The 9,495-nt window shown below is 42.0% G+C and overlaps 1 long non-coding RNA gene across 1 annotated transcript; it reads left to right on the top strand.

Annotated features, from left to right (window-relative positions):
- Window positions 1-2,697: 2,697 nt before the first annotated feature.
- LOC147318064 (uncharacterized) lies at window positions 2,698-9,267 on the top strand. Its single transcript, XR_015131687.1, has 2 exons — window positions 2,698-3,107; window positions 7,746-9,267. It is a non-coding gene; the product is annotated as an uncharacterized LOC147318064 (long non-coding RNA).
- The last annotated feature ends 228 nt before the right edge of the window (window positions 9,268-9,495 follow it).

Raw genomic sequence — 9,495 nt, 5'->3', positions numbered from 1 at the left:
ACTGCAGGACGTGAAGATAGACTAAATAAATGTATAAATGGCTGCATCCAGTTTCTGTCCTGGCTGTCTGAGAGCCCATCTGCAATAATTTAGTAAAAATCAAACTGTTTGTTCTCATCCTTGGGTGCGTTCAGATCGCAGTACAGCACCCATGTTCTGTTTTTTATATTAAGTGAAAAATCGTTCCTTTCTTTGTAAAGCTACAGAATTCAGTCACCTTTATCCTCACCAGTGTTGGTCAAAAAAGTAATCAGTAACTAATTACTGATTACTTCCCCCCAAAAAAGTAATCCCGTTACTTTACTGATTACTTTTTCTCAAAAGTAATTAATTACTTAGTTACTTTTTTAAAACACGATTTACAACCTGAAGAGGTGATAAAGCGATAGATCTTTCAGCCCAATTCTACTTCCTGCATAATCCATCATACAAAATGTAATCAAATGGAAAAGTCTCTTTTTAAAACTTGTTTTATTAGTTTTAATCTTTTAACTTTATGCATCAAGCAAACATTTAATTATATGCAACATTCTCTGACTGGAAGAAATTTGTTTAACATTTAAACCTATTTTCTACACATTCCTACACTAATGTTTTTGTCACTTTTTATGGAATCAAACTCAAAGTAAGGTCAGTGCTTCCACGCTTTAAACGCTGCACGCTCATACTCTCTCCTGCACTCGATATATGATCCACTGTTGATCTGCACACAGCTGTTGCCATGAACGTCGCACTCGCTTACGTCACTGTCATGAGACATTCTCGCAAAAAATCACGGTTTTAGTAACGCAGTAACGCAGCGTTCCTACGGGAAAGTAACGGTAATCTAATTACCGTTTTTCCAATAGTAATCCCTTACTTTACTCGTTACTTGAAAAAAGTAATCGGATTACAGTAACGCATTACTGCCCATCTCTGATCCTCACTGAGAATTGTACTCTGGAAATGTGACAAATTATAGTGCGATTGTATTTTTAGATGGCCAAGAGACTGTCACCCAGAAAAGTCTGAGTGCAGCATCCAAGACAGAACAACATGTTTAATCCATTTTTATCGCAGTCACAAAGCCATAAGTGGCTCTTTTGTGTTTGATAGCGGAGGCTGTGACACAGCAACTAGAAGGTCTCATTTTGGGAAGTAAATGGAAGCAGGTAGAGAGGTGTGCGCAGGCGGGGACAAGGTCCGTGCCACGGTCATTACCCAAAGACTTCACGAAACACTTGTGAAAGCTGAGGGACGAGAAGACTTCAGGGATTATTTTAAAGTATTTTCTTTATATTTCACTCTGATTAAAGGTTTTTTCCCCGCTGTGCTCAAGCAGATGCCAGATCAGCGCACACCCAGAAAAAAGCTAAAAGGACTTTCTGAAGCGTTCACAACAGATGAGCTGCTCATGAAAAAGGAGACAGAGGTGCATTTTGCAGCCTGCCCACACAAACCAAATATTCACCCGGCATGCAGGCAGACCATGAGCATTCCTGCAGTCCTCTGGGGTCTGCAGAAAGGAGAGCTTCACGGACATCACATGAGGACTGAAAGACGACTTTCTCAAAGCAAATTCTGCGGGAACGTCTCATAACCATCGAGTGGGTTTATTTTGAAAGACATACTAGCTATAAATAAATCCATTAGGCTTAGAGCCCAAAATGCTTAGTGTGCAGCTATGAGTTAAAGGGGGGAAATGTTGTGTTCTAGGAGAAGGCTGAACTTTAAGATGACAGCCAGGCTGGGATCTGTGGGATCAGAGCAGAGCACCAGTCTCTTGCATGTCACATGTTTTGCTCTGAGCCGTCAGAGAACCAGAAGCTTTGAGCCCAGAGGCTTCAGTTTGAAACAAACCTGAGAAACAGCAGCAAGAAAGAATTTCTCTGCATTTTAAACAGACTGCTGAAAGCCTGAAGCTTTAGCATCAGTGTCATTAAAATCAAATGTTAGTTTAAACACTTGTGTGGTTTAATTGCTTCATTCCTGCAAGTAAGACCTGAAATCCAGATCCAGCAGCTCAGGGCACGATGGTTTTCTGTGTCACAGTCGGCCGTGCAGAGTGTTGCTTGATGTTCCGAATGAGGCAGATGGAGCTGAACATAAAGTGAGTGTTTATTGCTGAATCCACAGAAAGTTCACACTGGTCAGAAAACTCTAAGTGCTGTGATGAAACACCGAGAGGAGCACAGCTACAGAGACTGAGAGCATTTATACCAAAGGTAAGGAGGGGCGAGCCGGTGGGACACACAGCTGCAGACACTTAACCAAACGAGACAAGAAGGCGAACCTCAACAACACACGGAGAGCAACGCTTACCAAAACAAAAGAGGAAGAGACGCAGCAGAACAGAGGGCCACGACTAATGTGACACAAATGGACAAAAAAGACAAACACAGACAGAAACTAAAGCTGACGTGGACGCACAAAGGAGGCTGCGATACACAACAAACCGAGAACACGTCTTGCTATGAAACCTGGAAATATACAGAAACAGGAAATATAAAACTCAAAATAAATGACCCACAGAGAAAATCCCACAGACTCCATGGTCCCTGAATAGGCCTCAGCCCTCGTGTGACCATGGATTGCATTAGCAGAAGAATATGACCATCACCCTTGAGTGCACATGAACACTTCTGCTAGGTGGATCATAACCATGGAAAACAGTTTTCACTGTGCTGTCTTTATTTATTTAATTTTATTTACTGCATTAACTGTAAACCAGGGGTGGAGAACTCGAGGGCCGGTGTCCTGCAGGTTTTAGATCTCACCCTGAATCAGATGATGAGTTCATTACAGGCCTCTGGAGAACTTCAGGACATGTTGAGGAGGTCGTTTAGCCGTTTAAATCAGCTGTGATGGATCAAGGACACATCTAGGTTTTTTTGTTTTGTTTTGTTTTTTGGATACACATTGTAAACTCAGTCTGACCCATACTCCGGAACAGTAGGAGGCGGTAATGCTCCTTTACGTTGGTTGCCAACCGCCGTTAAACACAAAGAAGAAGAAGAAGGACACATATAAGACCTGCAGGACACCAGCCCTCGAGGCCTGGAGACATTGCTATGGCAGGAACGCCTCTTCGTTCCAGAGAATGAAGTGTGTCTGCAAATTCAGTGAATGTAAGGACAATAATCATTTTGCTTCAGCTTTACGTTTGGCCTGGGTCTGTGACTGTTTAATTTATGTTCCATAATTATCGTTATTCATGGTTTTAGTTCTCTTGATGGTTTTCTGTTCATTTATATTTGTTGTTTTTAGCTTCTAGTTTCAGACACTGTCTTCTCTGTGTTCCATGTTTCATATCTCAGGGTCAAGTCTGTGTCACTGTACATACGTCATATTTTACTTTGACAGTCTCGTGTCCTATGTCAGTGTGTTCAGTTTTGCTTCCTTTTGTCTTGTTTTGTCTGATTAGTCCCACCTGTGTCCCCACCTGTGTCCCCACCTGTGTCCCCACCTGTGTCCCATCCTCTCCTGCCTGTGAATTTAAGTCCTCAGTCTTCCCCTGTCTGTTGGGTCCTCCACGCTGCTGTGTGTCGTGTGTAGTTCAATGGTGTAGCAGCGCGAGTTTCTTAGTTCTAGTTCATGTTTGGTTTGTTTCTTTAGTATTCATGCATTTTATTTTTAGTTGTTTTTATCCAGCAATAAAACTGCCACCTTTAGGTAAGCGTTGTGTCTCTGAGTCCTGCGTTTGGGTCCGAGCCTGCCATTCAGAGCGCAACATGTGGCAGTTTCCTTGTGGTTTCTTCTAATTTTTATTGTTGTTATAAAGGAGAAGACTCACAGATGTGGTGAAATGGGACGTGCGGAGGGTTGGTGTGACAGAGGGGGATGTTAGGGACGGGGGGAGATGGAGACAGATGTTGTTGTGACCCTTAAAGAGATCGGCTGACAGAGGGAAAAGAGAATAAACATGTTTTTGGTACGATGGATCTCTGGAGACGGTGATGCTCCTACAGTTAAACCTATTCATGAATATTTTTCTCTTTAGGTGCAGGAATCAGTTGCACGTGTATTTTTTAATTGTGTCAAACTAAGTCAGTTTAATTCACGCTGGAGGCTTTGCAGCAGAGGTGTGGACTCGAGTCACATGACTTGGACTCGAGTCAGACTCGAGTCATTAATTTTATGACTTTAGACTTGACTTGAAAAAATGTTCTAAGACTTGTGACTTGACTTGGACTTTTACACCAATGACTTGGGACTTGAATTGGACTTGAACCGGTTTACTTGAAAAGACTTGATATTTTACCCCAAATATAAAATTTAACATGCATATTATATAGAGATTGAAAATGTGACGTCATTCACGGGTAGAACCGCAAAGGATTCTGGGAACTCGTGGCAAGAGGTACTAGCGCACGCAGGCTTTCAATTGAAATCAGTTATACAGCGATAAAAAGAAACACAAAAATGTCAAGAAGCTGTTGTATTATTAACTGCAATAGCCGGTCGCATGACAGCCACGGGAAGCCGACGGGTAAAGAGATCGGTTGTTATCGGATTACGTCGTTGAAGAGAAATTGTTCGAGCCATGTTTCCGAAGTAACAAAGACCCGATGGATGGCCTGGATTGCAGCCATTCAGAGATCAAATATAACGTCCCAGAACACTCCAGCTCACAGGTTAGTCTGCTCCAAGCATTTACACGAAGGTCAGTGTTTTTTAGTAGTTAATACGTCATTTTTCTTAACATAATTGGTGATATAGGTTACAAGCAAGTCTGGCGCTGAACAGAAATTGTCGCGCTATGCTCCTTTATTTATTGTGCATAAATAGTGAATTGTCCTGACACAATATTGCGTTTCGCTTCTGTTATTATGGTACATTGACAAAAACATATACTTTTATTCACAGGATAAAACAGTTGTTTTGTATCACTAATTGCCCAGTACGATTACAGCATACAATATTATTGTCACTGCTACATTTCTGTGATGCTACCAGAAATTATTTCCACTACTAATTAATTACCGTTGAGCTCAAAGGTCCTATTAATAAACGGTTAAGGAATGTGTATTTATGAAGACGATTTGTGAGACTGGTAAACTTATGATACGTACGATGGTCTTTCGTTCTACACGGTGCATTTCAAGGTCCTGCACCCATCCGTCGGTAAACTGTACCTGTGCTTGTTGCAGTGACCTGAAGTTACTAAACTTCATGAGTGTATGCACTCACTCCAAGAACCGTATGATTATAAATATGCATATAAATATGCTAAGATGAGATAGCTGACTTCATCTAACTAGCAAATGTTGTCCAGGCTACGTTGGTGATGCAGTTTTTTTTAATGTGTATGATATTTTTGTCATGCGATTTTAAAGCCGGTCCTACAACCGCATCCAAGAATAACATGCAGCTTATCTCAGAACTGTCGGTGAAAATTATTCTTGGAGCTAGGTTTAATTGAGCTGCATTTTAAAGAGGTGCAATTTCACAATTTGTGTATATTTTCTAAGTTCACTATTTTGTCATGTGTTGAGAAAAACACAGATTTTAAAATTACATGGTCTAATATTTACATTTAGCATAACTGCAACATTATTTTTTCGTTGTTTTTTTTTTTTTAAAGACTCGAAAGGACTTGAAATTCAAAGTTTCAGACTTGTGACTTGACTCGGACTTTTACACCAGTGACTTGAGACTCGACTCGGACTTGCCTGACATTACTTGAGACTTGACTTGAGACTTGAGGATAAAGACTTGAGACTTACTTGAGACTTGCAAAACAATGACTTGGTCCCACCTCTGCTTTGCAGTAATGGTGTTCACAGCGGTGTGTTGCAGATTCAACTTAATTTTCATCCATCGGGTTTTTCATTCAAATAAGATCTAAGACTGCTACACTAAGGCTTGCTTGGTGTCAGAGCTGCTGTCGCTCTTTCATTTTAGTGACTTGATTTGATGACATAAACTACTCTGAATAATGATATCTCCTCTCCATCTGCAGCAGCCAGGAGGAACAAACAAGGAACGCTGAGACTCATTATTCTTTAATCAAAGATCAGAGCCGGAAGGGTTGTGGTGGTTACTCACACAAAAACAATCAAAATGCAAAATAACGAGCTAAAAACAAAAAAGGGGGAAGAGCAGTTAATACTGTAAAGCAGATATAATTTGAGAGACTGCACATAAACCATAACTGGGTCAGGTGTGCACTGACAACCCTCTGCTCTGAGTGTGGCAGCAAGATGATTAAAATGCAACTTCTCAGTAAGAGCACTCCTGTACCCTCATTGCACAGCTTCATATAAGGCATGCACAGCCTTAGCAGTACATTTGCTCTTGTGCTTCAGCAAAACATGCAAACTAACCAGAGGCCAGCGAGCGTATTCCCACAGCTCACTAATATAGACTCTGTTATGAAAGAAAGCGAGCTCAGAGTTAGTTTCTGATCTGCTTCGCTTCAGTCTCTCCGTGCTCGTCTGACTGAAGGGAAAAGTTTGAAACCTGCTTATGAGTGAAAACACTGTTTGAATGATTAAAAGGCTGTATGTTATTATAGATAGCTATCATATATACATATCCATCAAACCCATTTCTGTCTGTGACCATGTAGCCTTGGTCTCTGTAGCTGGGGTGAAAAAACAACTATACCTCTATCAGGTGGCTTCAGATGACTGAATTCACATCTTTAGCTGATCTTCACACATGAACTCCCCCTCAGTACTTTCCAGTTGCCAGTCTTTAGCTGACCTCCCTCTAAAGTCCATTTAATAACAGCTAAGGCAAGCAAGTGGACTTCCCACGTCCTGACTCCTGCTCTGCACAGACGGCACTACTCATCAAACCAAATATGTTATGTCACTCTGGGCTAATGCACTATTCACTCACTCATCCAAATCACTGAATTGAGGTGGTCCAATCACACCTGTGGCTACAGGTGTATAAAATCAAGCACCTAGGAGTTTGTGAAAAAATTGAGCTCACTGAATTCCAGCATGATACTGTGGCAGGATGTCACCTGTGCAACAAGTCCGGACCTGAAGCTTCCTCACTACTAAATATTCAACAGACAAATGTTAGGGGTATCATTACAAAGTGGAAGTGATTGGGAACGACGGGCTGGCCACAGTCAGGATTAGCCGACAGTGCTAGCACAGGAGCTAATAACAGCTGATTTTCATGCCATGCAGCATCAGCTAATGGCTCAGAATTTCCCATCCATGCCCTAACCCAGTAAACATTTATACTTCACAAACAAATCTCATGCAACTCATTTGCATTCCTGAGGCTGCAGCACTGCTTTCCACCAGAGATAAGAGCCCTGCTTTAAAGATGTGCAGAGTGTGCATTAGCAGGCTGGCTGTGTACTGGTGGCACAAGCAGCCTTATCAGGTGGGGGACTGTGGTTTGTATCCTGTCTGCACCTTTGTGTTGTGCTCTTTTTCCTCCTACTGCTGTTTTGTTTAATTTTCACCGCCTTTTACTTTCTTTCACTCTCTCGAGTGAGGCACTAGAAACTTTGTTAGGATCATGGTTTGGTGTAAGAAAATAAGCCCCTTCACAACAGCAACACTGCATAGTTGTTAGTGAGCGAACCATCTCGCTCTCACAACCACATCAGGTGTAGCTCTCCCACAGAGGGTCCCACATTTTGATTGGCTCCAGAGTACCAAAGCCAACAGGTAGCTTCCACAGGGAGCATTATTTTGTATGAAAGAAACATAAAGGAGTTATTTTAATGAGTGAGTCTTTGTATGAAGCATCACTCTAAAGACCCAAAGCTGTGAAAGTATTTGTACTGTTTGCAGGTGGAGGTGGTGAGGCTGAGACTATCTGACCTGCTTTAGCTGCCTGACGTCCGGCTCCTCGACTTCATGCTGACTTATTTAGTGTCTGATGCCTTCTCTGTTCTGTGTGGAGTCTTTGCAGCCACATGTGGAAACATCACGGTGTATATGGACATTTTCTTTGATTAAAATAGTCCCGATAAACCTGACTGAGCCTCATGCGACATGCAGTCAAACCTCAGTGGCCCTCGCATTAACTAACACAACCCCAAATCTGGCTGGTTTCCATTTTCAGGACCACAACCGCTTTTATTCAGCACAGTATGGAAGCGTTGAAGAACTGATGTTACAGCCATATCTTCTCCTTTCAGCACTTAGGACGAGGGGAGAGACAATCATTATGTGATCAAAATGGACTGTCAGTGGGAAGCAGCTCTAAGCTGGGATTAGTCTGATAGGACAAGATGTGCTGCCGTACAAGAGCTCCCCTAAGAAAAACACTCTGTGTTAAATTACATTTTAAGAGTGAAATAAAGCATGCATATCAAAAGGCATTTTATTATGTTATGGGCAATTTCTCAAATGGATCTTTGTTACTCTTTGACTCTGCTGACGGAGGTTGAACCCAGATTCAGAGGAATCGCACTCACTGTTATTTCACACCATATTTAAACGCACAGTGTGAACTTTAGCCCTGCAGTCATCACTGGTCCCAACAAACCTTAGTCAAACTGGCCTTTTGTTCAAGGGTTTAGTTTAAAATCTGCTGGGACATACAGGAATGATGGGGAAGAGGAGGACGGGAGCTTGGACGCACCAATGACGGCATCTGTGGCCTTGTGATATGCAGCCAAACAAAAGTACTTTTGTTGCCTAAACCAACCAACCGCACAAAGGACTCTGGATCCAAACCAGCGTCTGTGGTGTGTGAGTCAGGTGCTTTATATGGTCTCCATCCACCCGACCTCCTGATCAGCTCTGACACACCAAACAGCAAACTTTTCTTTCTCAAACTCTTTCAAAAATACTTTTTACATAGTTTTACTGAATGGTGGAAACAAACCTGGAGACATATGATGGCGACTTTGTCTTGTTTTGTTAGGGTTATTTGGTTACTTCCTGTTTTACTTTGAAGGTTTGTTTTCTCATGTGTTTTTAATTGCGGTTTCACTTCCTGCTTTTGTTCTTTCCCCCTCATTTGTGATTGTCTGCTCGACACTTTTCAGTGTTTAAATGTTCCCACCTGTATCTCAGCATTGAACCTTTTCCCGTTTCTTGTGGATTCTTCTTTCAGTTTCTGTTGTTTGTTAGATTTTGTGTTTCCAGCCTTTTGGTTCAGCGAGTAAAGGCCCACGTTTTGTGGTCTCTTTTCCCCCTTTGGCTCCTTTCTCAAAATACTTGCTGTCATTAAAGCATCAACATAAATGTGTATTTGAGCATCTGTAAAGTAATACTTTGACTGTGGATGCTGCCCAATTCTGTCATTTCCACGTTGAATCCAGTCCAATAAAGGCAGAAACTGGCTGCTTTTTTTAGCGTTACACCAACAGTCTCATTTCTGTATTTCTCCTGTCTTGCGGTAAGACTACCCATCAGCCCATGCAGTGGAGTAGGAGTGAAAAGTTCAAATATTGGACTTTCCTGTGAAGGGATTACTGCCCTGTGCCAACATCAACACAAAGGGATCAGCGCAGCGAGCGAGCTCTCTGCAGCCAGCCTCAGTCGATGCGTTCTTCAGATGTAGGAGCAGCATCAGTGTGACGCTGTGATC

The sequence above is a fragment of the Aulonocara sp. 'chitande type north' Nkhata Bay genome, linkage group LG12 (genome assembly GCF_057382095.1).
Source record: "Aulonocara sp. 'chitande type north' Nkhata Bay isolate Kocher_YH1m ecotype deep benthic linkage group LG12, A_spYH_male_GT1.1, whole genome shotgun sequence".
In the NCBI taxonomy this organism is placed as follows: Eukaryota; Metazoa; Chordata; class Actinopteri; order Cichliformes; family Cichlidae; genus Aulonocara; species Aulonocara sp. 'chitande type north' Nkhata Bay.
The sequence above is the reverse complement of the archived record's forward strand: the minus strand, read 5'-3'. Positions and strand labels throughout refer to the sequence as shown.